At 41.1% G+C, this 26,160-nt stretch overlaps 1 protein-coding gene and 1 long non-coding RNA gene across 3 annotated transcripts in view; both read left to right on the plus strand.

Annotated features, from left to right (window-relative positions):
- Positions 1–26,160, plus strand: part of NHS (NHS actin remodeling regulator) — a 440,898-nt gene that overhangs the window by 71,822 nt on the left and 342,916 nt on the right. The window lies entirely within an intron of this gene.
- LOC103101566 (uncharacterized) lies at positions 624–5,398 on the plus strand. Its single transcript, XR_471101.3, has 2 exons — positions 624–4,598; positions 5,159–5,398. It is a non-coding gene; the product is annotated as an uncharacterized LOC103101566 (long non-coding RNA).

The following is a 26,160-nucleotide window of genomic DNA, read 5'->3' on the forward strand; positions in this document are numbered from 1 at the left end:
CCTTCATTTTGCAGTCTATTATTTTCTCAGTGCCTGGAAGATGATTGGAGGGTCAAAGTTTTGTTTTCCCCTTTCATAACTAGCTTAACACTTTACTTAGATGTTTGGTAGCATTTAAATGATTCATCCAGTCTGCAGCAGGATCTTCTTTTTGGGGGGAGGAGGTGATACAATGGTTAGAGGTGAAAGGGAGGCTGAATCCTTTAAAAAGGAGTGCTGAGTTAATTCTGAACCAGGCAAGGAAACACTCAGTTTTCTAAGAAGGCACATCTGCCTTGGATCCTTTCCCAGGGGGTTCAGTTACTGGATCACAAAGGACTGGGCTATGAGGTAGTTCCACTGATGAAGATGATTTCCCTCCCCTTGGCACCCCCTACCTCAGCCCCGCTGTTAACATGTTCTACAAGGCCAGCATTATAGGAAGGCTTCACTGTATTCTCTTCTGAGAAATGAAAACCCTTTTTCTATTTTTTGGTTGTACTGAGCTGAATTTGAGGGTGAACCTTCTTCCTTAATGCTACAGGTAAGACGTTTTCATCATCTCCTTCCCTTGGTTCAACACATGAGTGGAAGTGATATATGTTGTCTCCTCGCATCCTTACCTTTCCGTCTGGTGAGATTGGGGGAGCCCTGAGGATGAGGACACAAGAAGGAAAAAAGAAGAGAATATAAAAGGACTGAACAAGAGGGAATGATTATAGAGTAGTTGGCACTGGGCAAGAAATGGGAGAGGAAAATTAAAGCCTTCAAAAGAGCAGGAGTAAGTCTGCAGCTTCCCTTTTCACCTCCAGTACTGACTTCAAAGGGGCTTGCCTGTACCAGAGTCCTCTTTATCAGAAATAGAAAAAGCATAGCTCTTCTTCCTTTCAATTCTGTTCCATCACCCCTCATTACCTCTCTCCTGCTCTCTTCTCATAGTCTCTCAACTAGTGTCTCCCCCCTCCAATTTATCATGCACACTGCTGAGAGACTTATTTTCTTAAAGTGTATCTCAGATCATGGCACTGCCCCGCTCAAAAATCTCCAATAGTTCCCTATTACCAATGAAATAAAATGGAAACTCTTTAACTAGGACATTTAGTGGGCTTCATGATTTGACCTCTTTCTAGCTATTCCTTCTAATATTTTCCCAGTCCCAGTTTGGCCCACACTGTGGCCAAACTGGACCACTTGCCATTCCTTGAAAACATTCTTTGCTCTCCAGTCTCTGCATCTTTGTTCTGCCTGTTTTCTCTGCTATTATGAGTCCTCATCTTCCATATTTGGATATTGAGAACCACAGTGTAATGCATCAGTTTTCAAGTAATTTTTTTTTTTATCTCAGAACTATATATAGGAGGGGAGAAGGGTGGGAAGGAGGCGGAAAATAGAATGAGACCGATTTACGGTCATAGCTAATGTGAGAATTTGTTTCTCTTAGATAAGCAGATTTGTTATAATTTATTACATATTTATAACAAATCATATGGAAAAATAAAATAAATGGTAACTCAAAAAAAGTATAGAGGATGCCAAGGAACTTTTGTTATGTGTGTGATATCTGCTGATTATTTTTTGTCATTCAATTTTTTTCAGTCATGTTTGACTCTCTGAGACCCCATTTAGGGATTTCTTGGCAAAGATAGTGGGGTGGTTTGCCATTTCCTTCTTCTGAAGCAAAGAGTTAAGTGACTTGTCCAAGATCATAGACTTGTAGTTTGTAGTGCCTCAGGCCAGATTTGAACTCAGGTCTTCCTGATTCCGGGCCCAGCACTCTATCCACTGTGCCAACTCGCTTCCCCAAGCACTGCAATTATAAAGACTAAGTGAAATAATCCCTTGACTTTAAGAAGATTACACATTGTGTAATTGTGTCAGAGAAGGAAAGACAACATGTGTATGTATATATAACATGCACACATAAGACATCCCAACATGTATATATATGTGTGTGTGTGTGTGTGTGTATCTATACATATAAAGGATAAAATGCAAAATGAATAAAGTAGTTTATGGAGGGTATAGAGCATATATATGGTGAACCTTTTAGAGATCAAGTGCCAAAACTGCAATCCTCATGCTGCGTGTGAGCTACCTCCTTACCGGGGAGGGACAAAGCTCTCCCATGGGGCTGCTGGGTATCGAGATGGGTCATGTGAGAAATGTCCTCAGTCACATGTGGCAAGGGGGAAGGGAGCAGCCCCCTCCGGCACATGTGCCATAGGTTTGCCAACATGGGTACAGGGGAAAGGATAACTGAACCTGGAGTCAGGATACCTGGTTTAATCACTAACTGATACTTCTTACCTGTGTGTTCTCCATTAGTCTCTCTGCACCTTAGTTTCCTTATCTGTAAAATGGAGACAATAATATCTTTCATCTCTATCTCATAGGCTTGCTTTGAGGATTAAATGATCGTATTTATAAATGCAAATACTTTTTTTGGTGTTTCAATGAAGTGTTTCTTTCAATAAAAGACACTGTACCAATGATGGCATCAGGGCTTGTCCCCTATGAAGCCTCAGTTTGATTCCTAAAATGTTTTGGCAGCTTGGCAGGCTTTTATCCTGTTTCAGCAGTTTAGAAAATGTTTTGCTTTAGTTCTGGTGTGACCCGCTTCTTTAGGATTGAGATTCGGGTTCAGTCTGGTGTTCAGAAAGTTAATTAAGTGATTGCTTTGGATTCACAGTTTGGTGAACCACGTTTGATTTCTTCTTTAGGAAAACTTGCTTGGCTTAGAATTCGGTTATTGGGCCAATGAGTTGCCTGATCCCTCTGAAGTCATTGCATGTTGTCACCAAACAGTGACAAAGTGAAGGGAGGAGATTGGCCATAGGGTGCCAGAAGCCAATGGGGTTCCTCATGAAGTTAAGGGACCAGAGAACAGCTGAGCTTGGGCTGATTCTAAGGAAAGGAGAGATGCTTGCTGGCCCGGCAGGGGACTTTGTGGCTTTATTAGGGAGCAGGACACATTTGATGGTTGTTGTCAGAGGGGTGCGAGCCAGAGAGAGGAGGGAGAACTAGGAACTGCACTTAGCTCCTACGTACACATTCAGTGGGAAGCAGGGAAAGAAGCCAGATGACTGGATCTCAACAGGAAAAAGCACAAATTGTTGGCCAGCACTACTTCACTTTCATTTGGCATTTGAATTTACAGATTGTACCACTTTCTTCCTACTCATCCTCTGAAGTGTCTATGACATGATGAGGACGCCAGAGAAAACCCTCATGTGGCAATTGGCAAGGAGAAGCGGCTTTCCCTTTGCCTCTAAGGTGGGTGGCACGAGAGCCACTGCCCTGCTTGACAGGTGCCAGCCATCCCAGGGAAGGGACCAAGGTCTGAGTGGGCACGGGGGACCTTTCCACATTTAGGGGGAAGCTGCTGAGGTGAGGAGAAGCCACTCTCTAGGGGCTGCCTCTTTCGAGGCAGACAGACCTCGGCTGTTTTTCTTTCTTTTTCCATGGTCCATGGATACTTCTTTGAAAAGTATTGCCATCTCTTCTGTCGTTCTTAGCCTCTCCTCCCCTCTCCTGTGGCCAGTGTCCACAGGCACACCAAGTTTCATCTTTTCTTTAAGAGAACTTGTTTGCTTTACTATGAAGTTATTTGGCCAATCAGTTCAGCATGTCCTGAAGTGACTGGGTATTGTCTCCAAGCTCATCATTCCTTGACAAAGTGAAGCAAGGGGATAGGTCACAGGGCTGCGAGAAACTCAAAGGATCCCCACCCCATGCCCCCTCTCCCAGACTCTCCCTTGTCGTGGAAAGGAACAGCCAGGCAAAACAAAAGGAATGCTTGGACCATCTCTGGGAACACAGGCTTCATGTGACACTCATAACCCTCTACCTTCTCTGCCACAGGGGCGAACCGTGCCTTTTTACCTTCACACCTCTGAAGACAGGACAGGTCACCGCTTTGATCGCATTCTGAAGTCTTTCAGCATTATTTTCCTTTGCAATAGTGTGCCCATTGGGTAAACTGCTCTTCTGGTTACGCTCATTTTATTCTACACTGGTTCACACTTTTTTGGAGTTCTTCGTTTCTGTTTCTCCTAATGGCACCATGATATGCCATGATATTAATCGATGATTATATCTATTATATATTTTTTCAGTCATTCTGTAACCAACAGACACTAACTTTACCTCCAGTTCTTTTTAGCCCAGTAAGTGTCTCCTATTGAATGTATTGGTGTAATGTGGGATCTTCCCTTTTGCCATGACCTCACTGGGTCTCGCCATTAAAGGCTCTCCCATTGGGACCATGCTTTATGAATGCTCGAATCTCTCCCCTGCCGTTGTTCTTGAACGTTAGTGCCTTTATCCAGGCCTGGGATGGGCTACATGAAAGCAAGTGCGAGGGAAAAAAGAAGATGAGTTTTATAGGAGCATCTTTTAACATGGCTCTTTGATAGAGGGGAACTAAAATGCCGTTGTCTGGACTGAGAGGGTCCAGTGACTGTGTGGAGTCCCTGTTGTCCTCCGAGGTGAGGCAGCCTTCTCACAATTCCAGCTCATGCATGGTTCAGTGAGTGGAGGGAGCGTTAACGGTTCCTCTGGAGCCATCCCGGTGGTAGCCGGTCAGCGTGGCTGCCCTGAACATAATGAAGCTGTTTGGGGTCTGTTGTATCCAATCCCCTCAAGAGACCATCAGGCCCTTTGTCACTTGACCCCAGAAGGAGGCACCCCCAGGAACACTAGCCTTGCATGCTAAGCAGCCCTGCTTTCTCTGCAGTCCCCTCCTCCACATCTTTCCCAAGCTATAGCGCTGTTTGGTTACGTGTTTGGTGGCCGTTGGGGTGTCCTTGGCAACGAGTGCTATCAGGGCAAGCCCACCAGCGAGATGTTGCCTTAACACTAACATCAAGAAATTGGTTCTTGTTTAGAAAGCGTGAGAATAATGCCCAGAGCCTGCCATTTTGTTGTTGACATTTCAGTTTGGCGTCTCTTGAAAAAATGCCCTGGGTGGTGGATTGTAATCTAAGAATTAATTAAGCCCTCCGAGTCTCTGTGGCTTGGAAATCTGAGAGGGAATGGCTACCCTCCGTTAGAATGAAAGCAACAAGTTTTAAGCCGCTCCGGGTCTCTCATAACTAACCCATTTTCCTCAAAATAACTAAATGTTGAATTCGAATCCTTCCCTCTTACTCGTTCTCTATTGACTGTCTTTGGATTTCAGTCCATAGACTGCAAGCCTCGAGTTTCTAGATGACAAGGATGGGGCCCATTCATTCATGGAGACTGCTTCCGTGTGCATCCATAAGGAGTGAAAAAAAAAAGAAAAAATCCAAGTGAAAACGCCCCCATTGTGTTAATGAACATCTCTGCTCCGATCGACACATTGTCTTTGAAGTAGTTCTGTTTCAAGTTGCCGGCAACTGGCCAATAAACCCAGATATTGCTTGTTCGGACTCCTAAATGCAGCGGGTTGGGATTGATTTCTTGTCTCTCTAGACCGTTAAATTCTTGTGTCGTCCACTACCAAAAGGCAAAAAGGAAAACGTGCTCTCCAGAGCGGTCGGAAACACAAGCGCTCTGAACTTTAGCTCCTTTGCATTCTCTGTGCACTGTTATCGCTGCCTTTCTGGTCTTGGTCATTTATTAAACGCCTGCTATGTTCTAGGCATTGTGCTAGGAGCTGGGGCCGTAAATGCAAAGAAACAATTCCTGCTCTAGAGAAAATGGCCTTCGGATGCTCGCTGCTTGTTAGAGATCATCTGATCCTAATTCGCCCTCTCTGAACCGATGAAGAGAGTGAATCCCAGAGAGATAAAGGTCACCGAGCTAATGGAAAATGCAATCTCAGCCAAGTGTTCTAATTCCCAACCCAGTGTACAGTATTCTATGAGGCTATGGGAAGACTATATGATATAATGCTATGTATATTTAGATGATTCCATGTAATAACAGATGATATATTTTATTATTTTATTATAATTCACTTTTATAGATTTTTGAACTCCATAGGCTTAAAGTTGGAAGGAATTTGGGGGATCATATAACCCAACCTACTTATTTTACAGATGAGGAAACTGAGGTTCAAAAATTCTCAAGGGCACACAATTCTAGTAGAAATTAGCAAGTCTACCCTTTTAGCCTCTTTCAAAAATATCACTTTTTTTCTATACCTTTCCTCTTAGGGCTCAAGAGGCAGTATATTATAGTGGATGGAGAACCAGTCTGGAATCCAGGCAAAGCAGACCTGAATTCAAGTCTTACCCTGATACATTTTGACTGTGTGACCTTAGACAAATTATTTAATCTCTCAGTGCTTTAGGCAACTCTTAACAGAGTTGCAGAGAAGGTACTGTTCCATATTGGTAAGACTCATGTCCTCACCTGGGATTTACTTACACTAATGAAATTATATATGTAATTCCTATCCCCTTTCCCCCACCTAGATAACTTTGGCCCAGCCAGGCAATCCTTCTCTCTCAATGACCTCATTAACTTCCATGGGTTTAATTATTTTCTCCATGCAGATGCTTCTCAGTTGTATATATTCAGCTCCAGTCTCTTCCTGAGATTCAGTTCTAGTTGGTATTTCATTTTCTGAGCTCAGAAGTTCCAGGCAGTTTTCTTGAATTATTTCTTGCTTTATAGTGTTCCAATTTTAGACTTAAGATTAATATGTTTTATTTGAATAAAGAGTATGTTTGATTTTATTTTCTTGTTTTTTTAAACCCTTACCTTCTGTCTGACAATAGATACTAGGTATTGGCTTCAAGGCAGAAAAGTCTCGAGGACTAGGCAATTGGAGTTAAGTGACTTGCCCAAGATCACACAGCTAGAAATCACCTGAGGCCAAATTTGATCCCACATCTTCCTGTCTCCAAGTCTGACTCTCAGTCCACTGACCCAACCAGTTGCCCCTCCCCCCAGCATACTTTTTAATGTGTTTTTGCTTTTTGATTCTCTTTTTCTAAATTGTCCTTCATATCTATATTTGCATTCCAAATCAATTGTCATCTCTTTTGTTTCTTTGATAAGACTTGCCATCACTGATTCCAGTTTTTCAATTTATTCTAGCCCATTTATTTCTGATGTTTAGGACACAAATTCTGCTCTCATAATTGCCATTTCTCTTTTAAGCCACTCAAAAAAAAACCATATTGGGATTCTACATTCTCCTCAAATACCACAGTTTCTTCCTTCTCATCAATCATTGATTCATTTTCCTTTGTTTGCAGGATTTTTTCCTCAAGACCTGAACTAATTTCTTAGATCTGGAGGCCATATTTCTTTCTGCTATTAATAATTTCCTTGTTAATTTATCTGCTTTGAATTTTGAATCTTGAAAGGTCTTTGAATTTTCTTTCTCCTGAGATCATGGGTAATTTCAGTCTTTTCCCCCTCCCTTATTTTCCTATTTTGCTCACTTTCTGAATCTTTCCTCTCTGATGTTTTTTCCCCTAAAGATTGGATCTCTAATCATATCAGCTTCCTGCCATACTGGGTAATTAATGGTGCATCATCCTAGGACTTTATCCTGAGTGACTTTTGGGGAAATAGAACTGGTCCCAGCCAGATGCTGGGCTTTCAGGTTTACTAAAGTACCACAATGCCCTGCAAAACCCATCATACACAGTATCATTTCCTTTCTTCTCTGTTCTCAGACCAAATAGTTCAGAGTGCTGCCATATTGGTGTTGTTACATGCTTGGGTGTGGGGTATGGAGGTTGGTTTCTATTTTGGGAGTTTTGGAAGATTCTTAGTTAGGGTCTTAGGGGCTCTGGGAGGAGGATTAAGTGGGTTGAAGTGTGAGTTGAGTTCTATTTCAGACTCATATACATATCCAGTCCTTTTCCCTTTCCCTGCAGAGATCTTTTGCAGCACAGAGGTCTGCTGGGTGCTAGCCAACAAGGCACTAACAAAATTCTTCAGCCTGGAGCATGGATCTACATGGCACTGGAAAGAGGGAGTTGATTAAGTTGGTGTTTTAGTCTAAGCTTTTTGGTTAGAGTAGTGAATGGAGCATCTCTTCTCTGGATCTCCTTGGTTTGTAACATTGGCATTATCCGGACTCATCATTCTCCTTCCCAAAATCTGTTCCCTCATATGCAAACATCCCTATTTCAATTAAGGGTAGCAGCACTCTTCCAGTTTCCCAAGTTTGCCACCTTGTCTTTTGTTTTACTCTTCACTCTGCAATCATATGCCAAAGTTTGCCATTCTTATGTCCTCAACATCTCTCACTCTCACATCTGATTCTTTCTTTCTAATTACACAGTTAATACTGTAGCTCAGGAACTGATCACCTCTCACCTAGATGATGGTAATGGACTCCTAATTGGTCTCCCTGCCTCAAGTCTTTCCTTTCTCCAGTTCATCCTCCACATAGCTGCCAAAGCAATTTTCTTTAAAGTCAATCAAATCTGACCATGATACTCAATGAAGTCCATTGGATCCCTATAGCCTCCCGGATAAAAACAAACACAAACTTCCTGTTTAGTTTTTGAAGAAAACCTCAAATGGGGTCATGAAGAGTTGGACTCCACTGAAACGACTGAGCAACAAAAAATGTTAGCACTATTAAATCCATGGGAGAAGTCTTTAAAAAACCCTGTTGATGAGCTAACCTTTTTATTTATTATTTACAAAAATAATAACCAGCATAGACCTGGTTATGTCACTCTACTATCCAATAAACTCTAATAGCTTTCGATTGCCTCTGGGATAAAATAGAAAACTATGCTTTTAAATTCCTTTACTATCTTGCTCCAACCTATCTTTCCCAGGCTCATTGGATCCACACTCTACAATCCAGGCAAATTGACTGTTGTTTTGATCCTAGGGATGACCCTCTATCTCCTGTTTCTGTGCCTTTGTACCAGCTGTCCAGTCTGGCCAGTCCTGCACTAAACCCTCTCCTTAATGCCACATCATAGAATCCCTCTTCCTTCAAGACATTGCTTAAGTATGATCTTCTATGTGGCAGCCTTTTCTGATCCTCCCACTGCTAATGCCCCCTTCTTTAAACTTCCGAGCATTTCACTACTTTGTATTTGTTCTCTTTGGGCTTATTTGATGTGCATTAATTTATGTGCTTCTCTTTTTCTGTTGGGATATAAACTCCTTGAGAGTAGGGATTCTTCCATTCTTTTTATCAGTATTTCCAGTGCCAGACATCATAGTAGGCACTTCATAGATATGCTTTTTGGTTGATTGTTTTTTTTTTAAACCTTCGCTATCTTTCTTAGGAACAACTTTAAAACAAAAGTGCAAAGCCTAGGCAAGCAGGGATAAGTGACTTGCCAGCGTCCAACAGCTAGGAAGTATTCGAGGCCAAAGTTGAATCACTTGGTACCTCTCTGCCTGAGAAGATTCCACAAGTCATTTTTCCTAGCCCCTATAATAATAAATTATTTGAAGGTAACTGACCAAGGAAGGAGCTTTTGGAGAGGAAAAGGATGCCAAGGAAGTCCTGGAAGGCACATCAATTGCACCATATGGACATAAGTATTTTTAAAACAAGTGAAAAAACTATCTGCGCATATATGTGCATGCTGTGGATGCCCGTCTGGTACACTCGTAAACATACATACCAACGTTATGTCTTCTTCAGAGGTCTGAAGAAAAGATAGTGATGTGACCATGAGAGAAGTAGAAGGATTATGGGTGGTAATTATGAGGAAGAATGGGAGCCTCGTGAGCTCGTAGGCAGGTATTTAACCTACATTACTGTGAATATTATGCCAGGGAAAATGGGTAGATTGCTTTTTGTTTGTTTGTTTGTTTACAGATTTATTTAGGGTGATGGTAAAAAACCAGTCCTGGAGAAGGGAGGTCCTAGATTCATCTCTGTACTGAGACACTTCCTAGCGATGTGACCTTTGGCAAGTCACTTAACCTCATCTGCTCAGCCCCTTGATGCTCTTATGGCTTGGAACCCCTACTTAGCATTGATTCTAAGAGTGACAGTAAGAGTTTTTAAAAAATTAATAGCCTGACTTGTGGATGGAAGTGTTCAATGTCAGATGTTTGACGTGTAGGAGTAGAAGAAACATTGCGCTTGCCCTGAAATTTACTAGCGATGTGACTAGAGGGAGTCACCCCTCCTCAGTTTCCTAATCTGTAAAATGGAAATAAGGTCGCCTGTGCTCTTTACCTCGCCAATTTGTTTTGAAAACAAAGATTTGTAAACCTTCCATAGTCCTTTCTATGTGGAAGACATTACAGTATTATTGCCAACCTTAGCCGGTATCATGATTCTATGTGACCTCGTGCTTTACTTAGCATTGTGGGACATCAGTTTGTGGCGAGGCAGAGACCGCCCTCCTGTTGTCTGGCAGAACTGTGACTCGCTGGAGCTGCACATGGTACGAGGGTTCACATAAGAGTCTCTCTGAAGGCATGAATGGGCTGGGAGGGACAGCAAGTCCCCCAGAGAGTGTGAGCCCTCCCTTCTACTGCTGCCATCTAGGAGGAAGAAAAACCCAGGAGAGTGGCATGTCAACAGAATCCTGATGGAGGTGCAATGCAGGTTAATGGTCAGTCTATGGACGAAGTGGGCTTCTGGGACAAACTGATTCACCTTGTACAATTATAGTATCCAACATAGTGCTGTGCCATGAATAATAGCCTGCATTTATAGAGCTCTTTAAATTTCAAAAGAGACTTGAAAATGATTTTATTTGCTCCTTACAACCACCATGAGGAAAAGACACAATGATTGTCTTCATTTTTACAGATGAAGAAATTAAGGATGAGAGAGGCTAAGTGACTTCCCCAAAATCTATGAAGTGGCTAGGGAGGAAGGAAGGAAGGAAGGAAGGAAGGAAGGAAGGAAGGAAGGAAGGAAGGAAGGAAGGAAGGAAGGAAGGATGGGAGGGAGGGAGGGAGAGAGGGAGGAAGGAAGGAAGGAAGGAAGGAAGGTAGAAGGAAGGAAGGAAGGAAGGAAGGAAGGAAGGAAGGAAGGAAGGAAGGAAGGAAGGAAGGAAGGAAGGAAGGAAGGAAGGAAGGAAGGTGGAAGGAAGGGAGGGAGGAAGGAAGGAAGGAAGGAAGGAAGGAAGGGAGGGTGGAAGGAAGGAAGGAAGGAAGGAAGGGAGGGTGGAAGGAAGGAAGGAAGGAAGGAAGAAAGGAAGGAGGGAGGGAAGGAAGGAAGGAAGGAAGGAAGGAAGGAAGGAAGGAAGGAAGGAAGGAAGGAAGGAAGGAAGGAAGGAAGGAAGGAAGGAAGGAAGGAAGGAAGGAAGGAGGGAGGGAGGGATGGAGGGAGGGAAGGAAGGAAGGAAGGAAGGGAGGGAAGGAAGGAAGGAAGGAGGGAAGGAAGGAAGGAAGGAAGGAAGGAAGGAAGGAAGGAAGGAAGGAAGGAAGGAAGGAAGGAAGGAAGGAGGTAGGGAGGGAGGGATGGAGGGAGGGAAGGAAGGAAGGAAGGAAGGGAGGGAAGGAAGGAAGGAAGGAGGGAAGGAAGGAAGGAAGGAAGGAAGGAAGGAAGGAAGGAAGGAAGGAGGGAGGGAGGGAAGGAAGGAAGGAAGGAAGGAAGGAAGGAAGGAAGGAAGGAAGGAAGGAAGGAAGGAAGGAAGGAAGGAAGGAAGGAAGGAAGGAAGGAAGGAAGGAAGGAAGGAAGGAAGGAGGGAAGGAAGGAGGGAAGGAAGGAAGGAAGGAGGGAAGGAAGGAAGGAAGGAAGGAAGGAAGGAAGGAAGGAAGGAGGGAAGGAAGGAAGGAAGGAAGGAAGGAGGGAAGGAAGGAAGGAAGGAAGGGAGGAAGGGAGGGAGGGAGGGAAGGAAGGAAGGAGGGCGGGAAGGAAGGAAGGAGGGAAGGAAGGAAGGAAGGAAGGAAGGAAGGAGGGAAGGAAGGAAGGGAAGACTTAATGTATCATAGGAGAGGTCAGGGACTGCCTCTCTTTTTTTCTTTTCCTTATCTTTCTTCCTCCCTGACATCTCTGACTAACTGGCTGACAGCCAACCCTAAACAGATTTATGGAGGGCTCCACTTTCTAAGGCCTTAAGATTTAGAACATACAACGTCTGTGGTTACTGATATGTTTTTAATGAGACTTGAATGGCACTAAATGCATGAGATGTTATTTTTCTAAACTTTATTTTAAAAAATTGAATGGGATATATTTTGTTTTGACATACTAGACATTTCCTAAACAAAACGTAGACTCCCTCCTCCCTCCCTGGCAGTATATACATTAGGGAATAGCCTTTGGATGATGTGAAATGCCCTGTGTGTAGCAGTGCAACTCTCCTGCCTGCTATTTGGTGGATGTCAAAGGTCTTGCACCAGCTCATTCCCCTTCTAAAGAAGCTGGTTCTTTGACTGTGGTCCAAGCAGGCATCACGCGCAGAGTTTTAAACTCTTAAACTAGACTCTAAGACTGCTTTCTCACCTACACACCCTAATGGGCTTCGCAGTAGAGAATTATTATTTGGCAGGACCAAAAATATAAAACACTTAAAAAGTGTGGAGGCTTCTGAAGGGAACTCTTTTCCAACCCCAAGCAACTATGCTGGAGAATCTTCTAAGTGTGTTTTTACCTCTAAGAACCGAAAGGCTAACCGAGTGTTCTAATGTCTTGGAATTCAGTTCCTACCTATTTTGAAGTTGGATATAAAGCTCAGAAAAAGGACTCAAGGACAGAGAGAGGTGAAAGGTGAAGTAAGAGAAAAGTGGAAGTCTTAAATTTCTTTTTTCCCCCTTTCTCCTAGACTTCTTAACCCTAAGCAAATGTTGTGGGTTTTCTTGGCCTTGAAAATTCACTTTCTATTATAAAAAAAAAAAAACAAATTGAGAAGGAAATTCCTTTTCTTCCTGTCTCTCTTTCCCTTTTCAGTTCAAGAAAGGGTGAGCTGGAAGGAGGTAATAAATAAGTGATACCTTTCCTTAACAAAAAATAAGTCTAAGAAAAGATGTTTCTAACCTTTGCTCTCCTGCTGCTGTGAGCTATTTTTCTCGGTGGGAAGAAAGATAAACTGGGTCAAAGTTAGTAACATGATGGTTGTTGATTTTTCCCCCCACATTTATTTAGGAAATGAACCATAAACTAAAGGAGTACAACCCTCCTGTTTCTCCATTTTTCATGCTTTACAATTCTAAAATGGATGAGAAAACTAGGTTTTTCAGCATCATGCCTCAGAGTCCTTGCCAGCTATGAGCAAAGGTGACTGATTATACACAGCCTGCTGTGATTTACTAGGGGCACAGGAAAATGGCAGATGAGCCTAGAAGCTGTTCAGGTCCCTGTTTACCCTGAGGTAAAACTACACAAATTAAGAAGTATGGATTTTCAAAGAAAACTTACATGGAATTTCAAAAAATACAAAACCTAATTCTGGTTTGCCTGGTGATCATCTTGAATGGGCTCTGAATAGTCCTTTCATCTGTCAAATGGAGACAATGATACCTGGCCTTTTCTCTCTTACAGAACTATATATTATTCATTCAAGAATTAATTTTAAGGGGCAGCTAGATAGAACAGTGAATAGAGGACCAGGTCTGGAGTCAGGAGGTCCTGTGTTCAGATACTGTCCTCAGATACTTCCTAGCTGTGTGACCTTGGACAAGTCACTTTATCCCAATTATTTAGCCCTTACTGCTCTTCTGCCTTAGAATCCCTAATAAAATAAAAAATAAGAGATACAGGGGGAAACAAAAAGAATTATTTATTGAACATCTACTATATAATTTTAGTGAGCACATTAATATAGAAACATCTACAAACAAAATTCAAACATACAAACTCCTTAATAATAGTAATAATCTTCATTACCATTAACAGCTAATATTTCTGGGGCACTTTCAGCTTTGCAGAAGACTATGCACATATTATCTCACAGAAGCTTCACCACAATCCTCTGAGATAGATACTAGAGTTTCAGAAAAGTTGTGTTACAACATAAAATGAATTAATGTTAAATTCATCGTGACCAGATTTCTAAATTCTTGTCCCAGAATGTTTTCTCCCCTTTCTTCCTGGTTGTCAAAGTTGGCTTTGGCTTTGGCTGAAATCTTATCATGGTGTTTATTGTTAGGAGTAAGCTTACTCTGTACTTTCTCTACTATTCTCTCCAGATGCGGTATTTTCATCTGTCCTCAACACATCCCCAAAACTTGATCCTTTCAGCTTATTTTTATAGGTTGTCTTTGGCCATTAGAAGGTAAGCTCCTGGAGGGTAGGGCTGTCTGTCTTTCTTTCCCCTGTGTTTATATTCCCAGGGCTTACCTCAGTGCCTGACATGTAGTAAGCATTTAATAAATGGTGTTGACCAAGGATAATAGATTTCCTTTGTAATCCAATGTGTTTTATTTTAAAGCATCATTCTAGGAAGGGGCCCATGGGCTTCACCAGATTGATGAAGAGGTCCATGACACAAAAGGGGTTAAGAACCATTGCTCTAAAAAATTGGAAACTAAATGGATGCCCCTCAGTTGGGGAATGGCTGAACAAATTGTGGTATATGATGGTGACAGAATAATATTGGGCTATAATGAATGATGAACAAAATGATTTCAGAAAGCAGGGAAGATACAAATGAACTGATTCAGAGTGAAATAAGCAGAACCAGGAAAACATTATACTCTGTAACTGCAAAATTATAGAATGACCAAATGTGATAGACTTTGATATTAATAGCAATACAATAATCCAGGACAATTTTGAGGACTTCTGATAAAGAATGCTATCCACAGATAAGGAAAGACCTGTTGCAATAGAAATATAGCTGAAAACATATGGTTTGTCACTTATTTATTTTGATATATGGTTTGGGCTTTTGGTTTTATGGGATTGTTCACTTACGAGAATGAATAATATAGAGATTTTTAAAAAGCCATTGCTCTAAAGCTGTGTTGGCAAACCTATGGCATGCATGCCAGAAGGGGCTGCTCCCCTTCCCCTCTCCACTGTGCTTGAGGACAATCCTCATTTCCCCTCCCCCTCTGCCTAGCAGCCCAATGGGAGTGCTTCCTCCCTCCCCTGTCTGGGGTAGAGGGTGACTCACATGAGGGGTGAAGGTTGCAGTTTGAGCCTCTAAAAGGTTTGCCATCACTGTTCGAAAGGATGGGATGGGGTGGGGTGGGGCGCAACTAAATCTCTGAATTTGAGAGCCAGGCCTAGAGATAGAAGGTCCTGGGTTCAAATCAGGCCTCAGATATTTCTAAGCTATATGACCCTGGGCAAGTCACTTAACCCCTATTGCTTAGCCCTTACTGCTCTTCTGCATTGGAACCAATATATAGTATTGATTCTAATATGGAAGGTAAGGTTTAAAAAAGGAAGGAAGGGAGGAAGAGAGAGAGAGAGAGAGAGAGAGAGAGAGAGAGAGAGAGAGAGAGAGAGAGAGAGAGAGAGAGAGAGAGAAAGGAAGGAAGGAAGGAAGGAAGGAAGGAAGGAAGGAAGGAAGGAAGGAAGGAAGGAAGGAAGGAAGGAAGGAAGGAAGGAAGGAGCTTTAGACACAGTCACCATGGCCTGGTACCCTTCTAAAAAGTTGGCTCTAATATTTAGTATTCCTTGCCTACAATAACACGCCTTTGCCATAATGGTGACAGCTTCAGCATTTTAGGCAACGAGATAGAATTTGGCTATTTAGTTGAAAGAGAGAAGGGAGGGCAGCCCAGGTGTGGGGATCAGCATGATCAAAGGCTTGGCATCAGAGTAAGTATGGCGTGTTTGGAGGAGTGTGAAGAGAACCACTTGGCTGGAAGGAAGGGTTCCCACTGTCAGGATAAACGAGTGTTCTTAGCTCTTCCAAACCAAGGATGCATAGTATTCTGTGCTACAAGAACTAGAGTCGAGGGTGAGGTGAAGTGAGGCAGTTTGCGGGCCAGGCTGCAATCTCCGCCGGGCAACGTCGTTCCTCTCGAGTCCAGATCTGCCTTTGCTGGGGACCCAGTTACATCCATTGTCAGATACAGATTTGTGGCCCGGCTTCCGTTTTCAGTGCCACCCTGGGCAATCTGGGGCGGCTGCCGCAGTCACATTCTCCTTTTGGCCGCGGGGTCATCTTTCAAAGGGTAGACAGTAGCCCTTCGCCCTTCTCTCCAGTTCCATGGTACGGCGGGAGGACTTTGAACATCTAAGGCCATTAAGTGGGCCTTTTGTTTGGTTTGAGGTTGCTCGCTGACTTTTCTGTGTGATGGAGCCCTTTCCAGCAGCCAACCCGATTCTCGGATTCTCCATTCTGGTCTCTGTGCAGAGCCAGGGCTGCTGCGGGCTGGCGGGCTCCCTTGCTTGCTCCATTAGATTTTCCCGGGGCCTTGTGAAGTTAATGGAAATGAAGGCGGTCTGTGGGAGGAGAGGGAGGCTGCGGCGAGGAATTCTCCTGTTTCTCCTTTCCAAGGCTGAGCCTGACGGTGCATGTTTTATTAGGGGTCCAGTGCTGAGTGAACTGAACAGCGTGAGATGAAAGTCTGTCGGAACTCCTTGATGGTAGTAATGACTGCAAGGTCCGCCTGCTGCCGCCCCCACTCCCCTCCTCATCTCAGCACCGACGCATCCCCCTCCCGTTTTCCCACATTGTTTTGATTGTTCAGGTCTGGGCCCCTTCTATGCACCACCCTCTCCCTCCCTCCCTCCCTCCCTCCCCCATTTTTTTTAATGGCGCAGGTCTGGTTGATTGAAACCACATTTTTATACGTGTCAAAATTAGTTCAGCCCTTAGAAAGAAATCAGAATCTAAATTGGATCATATTTCCTAAGTGGATGTCACCAGCTAATTCCTTTGTTAGCCCATTTAGCTACAAAGGATTAAGTGAGTGTTTACTATGAAGCAGTTACATGTGGCTTTCATTAATTCACACACTCGGGCGTGACTTTTGACTAATAATATCTTGTCAGCCAGGTTAGCGTTTTAAACAATTTCTCTGAAACCACGGAGCTGCCGGGAACTCTTTTGTTCCAAAATGGAGCCGGTCGTTCCAGGAGTTCCGGAGGGGGCAGTTCTGGAGAGGAGTGAAGAGGTCATCAGGCCATGGTTCTTAGTGTCTGACAAGCTTCGCGACTTCCACTGTCTGGCTTCTTCTCCCCAACGCAGAGGAACAAAAGATGCCCAGCCTTCCTTCTCTTAATGACCTGTTCTAACATGGGAGGCCATTGGTGTGCACATGAGACTAGAAAGAAGAGATCGAGCTGCCCATTGCCCTCTCCCCCTCTAGCTCTTCCTATTCTGCTTAGGGCATGAGGCGCTTCTTGCATCCCTGCACTCTATTTTCCTTCCTCCTCCTCGCTGAATTTCCTTTTCCTTTCTGGCTAAATAGAATTGGGTAGCCCATGCTGAGCTTGAGCATGTGTGAAACTAGTGTTAAAGCAGTTGGAGGAGGCTCGTCTCTCTCCAGAGTTGATCCCTTGCCTTTTAGCCAGTGATGGCTCCATTGCCGGGTGTGCCTCAGTAGCCTCTCCCCCTACTCTCACTCCCAAACGTCCCCGCCCTTCCAGCCAGTTGGGGCCACACTAAGTGTAGAGGGGGGAAAGTCGCCATTATCTGCTTCCTGGTAACTGCTTTCCATTCTAGACTTGCCTTGTTTCTGTTCTATTTAAGCTGCCCTCAACACCTGGCCATGCTGAACTGCTTTGAGTCCTCAAAAGAGAACCCAGTTAGGCAAAAATTCTTCATTTGGTGATCAAGCTATCCTGGAGGTGCTTTCAAACAAAGATCCTATTCAAAACTGGCCTTTTACCCTCCCAGTGTAGCATTCTAAGCTTTCAGTGATTTCTAGTGTAAACAAAATGGAGTCCACAACTCTTTGGGCATCCTTACCACCTGGAATCTTGCTAGGTGGAAGAAAGATAGGCTGTACTTTTGCAGTAGGTGGAATGTCGAGGAGTTATGAAGACGGGAGTTTCATTCCAGCCTCAGACATTTGCTACCTGTGTGATCCTGGGCAAGTCACTTACCCCCATCCCAGTTTTCTCATTTGTAAAATAGTGATAATAGTAGCTCCTACTTCCCATGCTGTTGAAGGCTCAAATGAGATTATGTATAAACCTCTGTATATATGTAAGTATACCAATACAAACATCTATGGATATATAATTATTACTTTGCAAACCTTCAATCCTTTATAAATGTTAGCCATAATAATCATTATTCTACCCTTTTCATCATTAACTCCTCCATCTGAAAAGAATTATTACATCATGAAAGTATTATATCAGAAAGACTATGCTTTTCTTTGGAATGATTTCAAGGAGGCCCTATCACTCTCACCAACACCCTTCCTGCTAATCAGTTCTCTTTTCTGCATTGCATCACACCTGGCAGGAGTGGCTTGGCACTGCTCCGACATGATTTATAGGTCAGATTCTCTCTCCATCCAGTGAGATTTGTGGGGGACAAAAGTAGGTCTTACAGCTGCAGTTAGTTGGTCAATGGCTGGTAGTTGAGAGTTTTTCTGTTCTTATGTAATGGTGTTCTGATGTTCATCATGGGCTCTGGCTCCATTTACTTGGAATACCCAAATTCACACCCACAATGGGTTTTTAATCTGGTAACTACCAGAGAGACAAGTGAGTTTGATTCATTTCTTTATGGCTATCATATCATGTATGATTTTCAACCACCATACTTTAGAGCAACAAGTCAGTGGTGTTTTATAAAGTAGTGAGCCAGTGTGGATTGACAACCAGATCTAGAGAGAGGAGGTCCTGGGTTCAAATTTGGACTCAGATATTTCCTAGCTCTGTGACCCTGGACAAGTCATTGAATTCCTTTTGCCTACCCCGTAGTACTGCTCTCTTGTCTTGGAACCAATGCACAGTATTGATTTAAAAATGGAAGGCAAAGGTTTAAAAAAAGAGTAGTGAGTCAAGATTATAACTTTTTTCTTCTGCGGCTGGTAGGGAGGTGAGATCAGGAGTGGAAGTGAGGTGATGAATGCATCTTGATTCTTATCAATGAACAAGGAGGGTTTGGGCTACTTTGGGTTCTTGTAAATGTTGGGAGAACATGGTACAAAAGCCATCCCATCACATGCTTCTAAAGACTGACTCATGTGTTATCTCTGACATTAAGCAATATATAACTAAGGTTCATTCTTATATTTTTGTTTTCTTTTTTAATATACAATATAATAACATAGCATACAATTTGTTATAAATATATATAGTCAATTATAATAAATATGCTTATCCACGAGATATGTATTATGTTATGTTACATATTATATAATATGTAATACATAATATATATTATATTATGTTATATGTACTAAGCTTTTATTCTAACAAGTAAAAAAATAATTTATTAAAAACTAGGTAAAAGAATACTGAGCTTCTTACCAAAATGTATAAGTAGTAATAATTCACACAGACAACTTATTAGGAACAGAATTTATTTTTGTGATTTCTCTTGACACTAACAATGACTATAGATCTGTCCTAACTATTGTTTACATTTAAACTGGTATGTTAGCATCTCCTCTGTAGTAAATAAACTGTCAAAGGATTAGAGATTGAGAGAGTTGAAAGTGACTTTCGAGGTCATCTAGTCCAATCTCCTCACTTTAGAGACTTGAGAGAGAAATGGTTTGCCCAAGGTAACACAGATAGTAAAAGGCAGAACTGAATTTGAACCCAGGTCCGTTGACTTCAAATCCAACACTGTTTCTATTGCATCTCATTTTCTGTTAAAAAGGAAGGAGTTTGTTCCTTAGAGTAAGGGCTCTTAGGAGGTGCACACAATTTCACTGAGAGGTCATTTTCAGAAACAGGGGTGCTAGTTGGTAGATGTTTGCTCTCCTCCTGTGTCATCCTTGCGAGTTCCATACCATGACAATTTCTCAGTAAGGTATATTTTTATTTATGTCCACTGAAAACGACCTATGCCCCTTTGAGCCTTGAAAACCTCAATGTTATACATTGAGCATAGGTCATCATCATCATCATGTATGGCTATCCTCTAGTACTTTGTAAGCACTCTAATATATATCTTTCCCAATTTTTAAAACTTCAGAATAGTTCTATAAGGTAGTTGAGGATATATACTACTGACCTGGTTAAATAACCCTACTCTTTTAAATATTCCTGAGCATTTATTTATTTAACTTTTTACCAGTAGGGATAATATTACTAACTGTACCCTAAAGTCTTCTGTAACTCTTCAGATAACTGCCAGGAATAAAAGGTGGATTTCTTAAAACATTACAGTGTTTATTATTGACACTTTGTGGGTGTTTATAAATCATATGTCTACTTTGGAAACTCCTTAGGCGCTTTGAGCCAGTAAGTTCATTAATGATGAGGATAAAGGAAATAAGATCCCATTCTACCATTTGCATGTTGTAGCTAAAATTAAAATTCTGGATAATGTCAAAATTAGCAACCTCATACTGAGAAAGCAAACCGATATTATTTTTTCATTACCTACTCCACCAAATTAGCATGAATAATAAAAGTAATTATTAGCTTTATTTTTCCCTTTTAAAATTATTTTTATTTTAATAACAAATTTCCACCTAAGTTTTCTGAAGTTTTCTGATCCAAATTGTCTCCCTCCCTTCTCTCTTCTTTTCAGGAGTTAGCAAGCAATTCAATCTGGATTATACATGTATTAACATGCAAAAAAATTACATATTATCGTAAGTGAATAATCTTATAAGACCAAAGCCCCCAAACATATATTATACAAATAAACAAGTAATAAATCATATGTTTTCATCTATATTCCTACTCCAACAGTTCTTTCTCTGGAGGTGGATAGCATTCTTTTTCTAAGTCCTCAGAATTGTCCTGGATCATTGTATTATTGTTAGTAGCAAAGTCTATCACATTTGATTGTTCCACAATGTTACTGTTACTGTGTACCATTTTCCTGTACCTGCTTATTTTACTCTGCATCAGTTCACGTAGGTATTTCCAGCTCTTTTTGAAATCATACTACAATTTGTTCAGCCATTCCCCAATTGATGGACATCTCTTTGGTTTCCAATTCTTTGCCACCACAAAAAGAGAAGCTATAAACCCTCCAGTATTTATCATTTTCTTTTCCTGAGATATTGACCAATCTGATAGAATTTCTCTAGTCAAGAGTGATTTGAAACATTTTTTCATATGATTATTGATAACTTAGATTTCTGCATCTGAAAACTGCCTATTCGTATCCCTTGACCATTTTCAATTGGGGAATGTTTTGGATTCTTATAAATTTGACTTAGTTCTTTACATATTTGAGAAACAAGACCTTTATCAGAGGAATTTATTATAAAAGTTTCCCCAAGTTTGTTGTTTCCCTTCTAATCTTGGTTGAATTGGTTTTGTTTGTAAAAAAAACTTTTAAAATTAGCATTATTGAGCATTTGGAAGATGCTTTTAAAATTCTATTTTTTAATTCTATTAACTGTTTATTCTTTGCAAAATTAACATTAGCACAAACCCTGATTCAATAAATTCCAGTAGTTTGGTCACTTTGACCTTACAGATCCCTTTTTTCTCCATCAATATTCAATTTAAGAACAACCTATATGAAGTCTTTCCTGGTATGCTTAACTGCTAGTGCTCTCCCTCTCCTATTACTTTTATCCAGCAATTTTGTATTTATTAGTTACACCCTGTTAGGAGAGTGAGTTCATTTTGTGCCTAAGGACAATATTATATCCCCTCAGGTTCATGTGATTCCCTTTTTCTTCTTTTGGGAGTTGAGATCACTCAAAAACCTGGGAATACCACTGTACTCTAAGCTTGCACTTAGACAAATGAGGAACAGTTAGGTCGAGGTTAAACTCTCGGAATTGATTTACGTTTATATTTATTGCTTGTTAATTCCTGGTCGCTTTGTGGGGGAGGCAATAGGAAACATTTGAGTAAAGAAGTAGCAAGATACACTATAATGTCTGCTAATAGACAGGAATCACGACTAGAAATTAGAGAAAGAGAAGACTTCAGAAGACTTCTTGGAATTCTCAGTCCTTAAAGTGCTGGGTACAAACCATGGCATCCATCTAAGGCTTCTATTCCCCAATTCCTGCAGGCCAAATGACCTTCCTTGATCTCTTCCTTCTCTGCCACAGTTCAGTCCTGCTTTTTCTTGATCTTTTTTCTTTTCCTGATTGCTTCAGTCTTCCTGTCCTTATTCTTTTCTCTCTTCTTCCAGACCCCTGAACCAGCTCCTTGTTAACGGTTTGACCTAGAACCATGTCAAAATTGAGTGGACTTCTTGTTGAACTCACATAAAATGTCTGATTCCAAGAGGTGCCCAAGATTTGCTGACACCTAGTGAGCACTAGAAGTGTGTTCTTGCTGCAGTCATTGTATTAGAGCCTAGTATCTTGACTTTATTTTATATGGAGTAGAATGAATTGATTCAGCTATTCAATTGACATTCATTGTTACTTATCTGCAAATAGATAGATAGATAGATAGATAGATAGATAGATAGATAGATAGATGATTCAAGAATAGAGAGTCAAAGGGATAGATACGTGGATAAAGAGAGGTAAATGGATGGCTAGATAGGTAAAATATTGATTAAACACTTTCTGGGTGCCTGGTACTATGCTAAATGTGGAAGACACAAATATAGGCAAGCAGATAATCCTTTCCCTCGGGGGTTTATACTCTAGTAGGGAAAGATAATTTGTATTTATCCTCTTAATATTAAATATGGATATTTGCATGTTTATGTATATTTCCTTGCTACCTCTCCTGTTAGAGTGTAAGCTCTCTGTGAGTAGAGGTTATTTCATTTGCTGTATTTGTTTCCCCCAACCCATAGCACAGAGTCTGGCACCTACTAGGTACTTAATAAACATGGGGGGGGGGGGCTGGGTGAGTGGATAGAGAGCCAGACCTAGAGATAGGAGGTCCTGAGTTCAAATTTGACCCCAGATACTTCTAAGACAGAAGGTTAGTTTGTTTTTTAAAATAACTTTGGTGGTTGGTTTTTTGATTGGTTGTTCAGTAATAGAGTCGTACATCTGGAACTGAAGGGACTTTTTCTGACTATCTAGTTCAATCCCCTCATTTTAGTGATGAGAAAACTGAGACCTGAAAAGATGATAGGTTTCCCAAAATGACACAGGTCCAATCAATCAATCAACGTTCATAAAGCACCTAGCATGTTCCAGGTGATGTACTAAGTACCAGGGATACAAAAAAAGGGGGAGAAAAACAGTTCCTGCCCCCTAGGAATTTGGAGAGAGAACATGTAAGTAAAGCTATGCAAACTGAGCCACATATAATAATGATAAGAAAGAAAGAAAGAAAGAAAGAAAGAAAGAAAGAAAGAAAGAAAGAAAGAAAGAAAGAAAGAAAGAGAGAGAGAAAGAGAGAGAGAAAGAGAGAGAGAAAGAGAGAGAGAGAGAGAGAGAGAGAGAGAGAGAGAAAGAGAGAGAGGAAGAGAGAGAGGAAGAGAGAGAGGAAGAGAGAGAGGAAGAGAGAGAGGAAGAGAGAGAGGAAGAGAGAGAGGAAGAGAGAGAGGAAGAGAGAGAGAAAGAGAGAGAGAAAGAGAGAAAGAAAGAAAGAAAGAAAGAGAGAAAGAAAGAAAGAAAGAAAGAAAGAAAGAAAGAAAGAAAGAAAGAAAGAAAGAAAGAAAGAAAGAAAGAAAGAAAGAAAGAAAGAAAGAAAGAAAGAAAGAAAGAAAGAAAGAAAGAAAGAAAGAAAGAAAGAAAGAAAGAAAGAAAGAAGGCACTGGGATTAAGAGGGGTTGGGGAAGGCTTACTGTAGAAGGTTGGATTTTAGTTGGAACTTAAAGGAAGTCAGTGAGGTCAATAGTCAAGAATGGGAATGTTTTAGGCATAAAGTGACAGCCAGAGAAAATGCCCTAGGATGTCAGCAGATCAAGTTTGATTTTGTCTGTAACACCTACATGTATACACTGAAATAATAAAAACATTTCTTAGTTCCTTTTCTTTGTCTGCCCACCTTTCAACAGCACCCCTAATGTGAATCTGTCCCCACTCTGGACTAGGCGGAACACTATCATGACTAGTTCATCTGAAATTCTTTAAAGCCATATAGGATTCATTCCATGGAATTCATCGTTGCCTTTTAGATAGATGGAAGAACAGAAGATGCTAAGAGAACTTGATCTCAAACATTGTCATGGTCATTTCTGGGGTTAGAGTCATCTTTTGGCTCCTGTACTAGTATTTTTTTCCACATCAAGTCAACTGAGAATCAAATTATCTTTAATGGTGGGTTTGGGGTGATTCCTTTTTAATACTTTTGTGACTCCTTCAAGACCTATAGTACACAAATATAACAAGACCTTCTCTGGCCACAATAACATCCTCTCCTGAGAGGTATGGCAGGAAGTAGATATAATTTTACTGGAAAATATTTCCCTATATAAAGTTTGTACCCATAAATATGGCATCTTTAAATGTGATCATTACCATTTAGAAGAAGAAAGATTTGAAACTGGTGGATTTGTTACTTTTAAGAGCAAAAGACATCTTCATAGTGCCTGGTCTGACTTTCAATGCTATTTATCTCTCCCTTTCTCTGGATTTTATGGCCCACCTTAAATTTACTCTCATTAATACAATGTTGTATCTCTGGAAAACAAATTCCCTTTCTCCTCCACTGAACGCCTCCTATGGTTTTAATCTAAATGATTCTCATCTCCCACCAGCATTCTATGGACATCACGAATTCCAGCTGATAGCACCACCCTAGAATGGATCGATTGTACTCCGGATATAAAATATTCACATTACCTTGTACCTTCTTAGCACATACATAATACTTGTTTTAGATACATTTCTTGACTTTGATATTTCCTATCTGGCTTTTTATTGAGCATCAGCTGTCTGTGAGTTAAAGAAAAATTTTATCATTTATATCCAACATGAAAGGAGGTAAAAGACTGGGGGGTGTGGTAGCATGTGTGTACGTGTGTGTTCATCTGAAGTGGGTAGAGTGATTCAAGTAGATTTAGGCAGCTAGACTCAGGAAAGCAGGCATTGATAGATTTTTTTTTGTATAATACATTTAATTAATGTGTTGTCATTTAGTTGAGTAGTCGTATCTGACTTTCCATGACCACTTTTGTGGTTTTCTTGGCAAAGATATGAGTGATTTACCATTTCCTTCTCCAGCTCATTTGACAGATGAGAAAACAGAGGCAAACAAGTTTAAGTGACTTGCCCAGGGTAACACAGCTAGAGTCTGAGGGAAGATTCAAACTCAGGATGATGTTTTCCTGACTCCAAGCCTGTCATTCTATCCATTGTCTTACCTAGCTGCCCCTAAAGAATTCAGAAGGTTATCTAAATTAATCCATGCCAATATTTTATTATTACTTATTTATTCAATTACATGTAGAAACAATTTTTAACAATTGTTTTCCAACATTTTGTGATCTCCCCTTCCCTCCTCCCTCCCTGAGATTGAAAATAATCTGATACAAATTATGCCAGTGCTGTTATGCAATACATATCTCCATATTCCTCATGCAGTGAAAAAAGAGGCATATTGCACATGCAAGAAAAGAATTACAGAGCTAAAGTGAAAATGCTATGCTTTGATTTTCATTCAGACTCCACTAGTTCCTTCCATGGCCATGGAGAATATTTTTCATCATGTGTCGCTTGGGGTTATCTTTGATTCTTGCATGGCTGATAATAGTTTAGTCTTTCATAGTCATCAAACCATATTTCTGTTACTATATACCATGTTCTCTTGGTTCTCCTCCCTTCACTTTGCATCACTTTCTCATCATCAGTCTCATTCATCTCTCATTCTGTCTGAAAAGAGGGTAATAAAGGCACACGTGGGTCATAGAATCACAGGGTTTGATCAAAGGAGCTTTAAGCTGGACAGGACCTTAGGGGTGATCTCATCCAGCACCCTCATTTTATAGATTATAGGCTTAAGATTCTTAAAAATATTTTTATATCATTTATAGGTCTTGGAGAGGCTGTGGCTTGCTCAAGGTCACCCAAGTGGTACCGTGAATGGAAGAAATGGAGTTTCTTGTCAGGCAGCAACTCTTGGCTGCTTGGTAGCCATGTTGACCAGGTCTTTGTCCTTACCAGCTTAGGTCCTCATCACAGAATATTAATTCTAATTGCTTTAGTTGAAATATATAACCAAGCAATTCCACAGAAGCATCAAAATTAAATATAGGAAAGGCCTGATATAATACAGATAACTTCTAAAGGGGTACGGTGCCATGGTGACAATGCTATGTCCAGTGGGCCAAGTTTCCCAATTGTAGTTTCCTTTGGTTGCTGGAACCCGCTTTATTGAAGGCCCTCCCTCCTTTTTTTAAGGCTATGATATATAATGAATGATCTAAAACT

The sequence above is a fragment of the Monodelphis domestica genome, chromosome 8 (genome assembly GCF_027887165.1).
Source record: "Monodelphis domestica isolate mMonDom1 chromosome 8, mMonDom1.pri, whole genome shotgun sequence".
In the NCBI taxonomy this organism is placed as follows: domain Eukaryota; kingdom Metazoa; phylum Chordata; class Mammalia; order Didelphimorphia; family Didelphidae; genus Monodelphis; species Monodelphis domestica.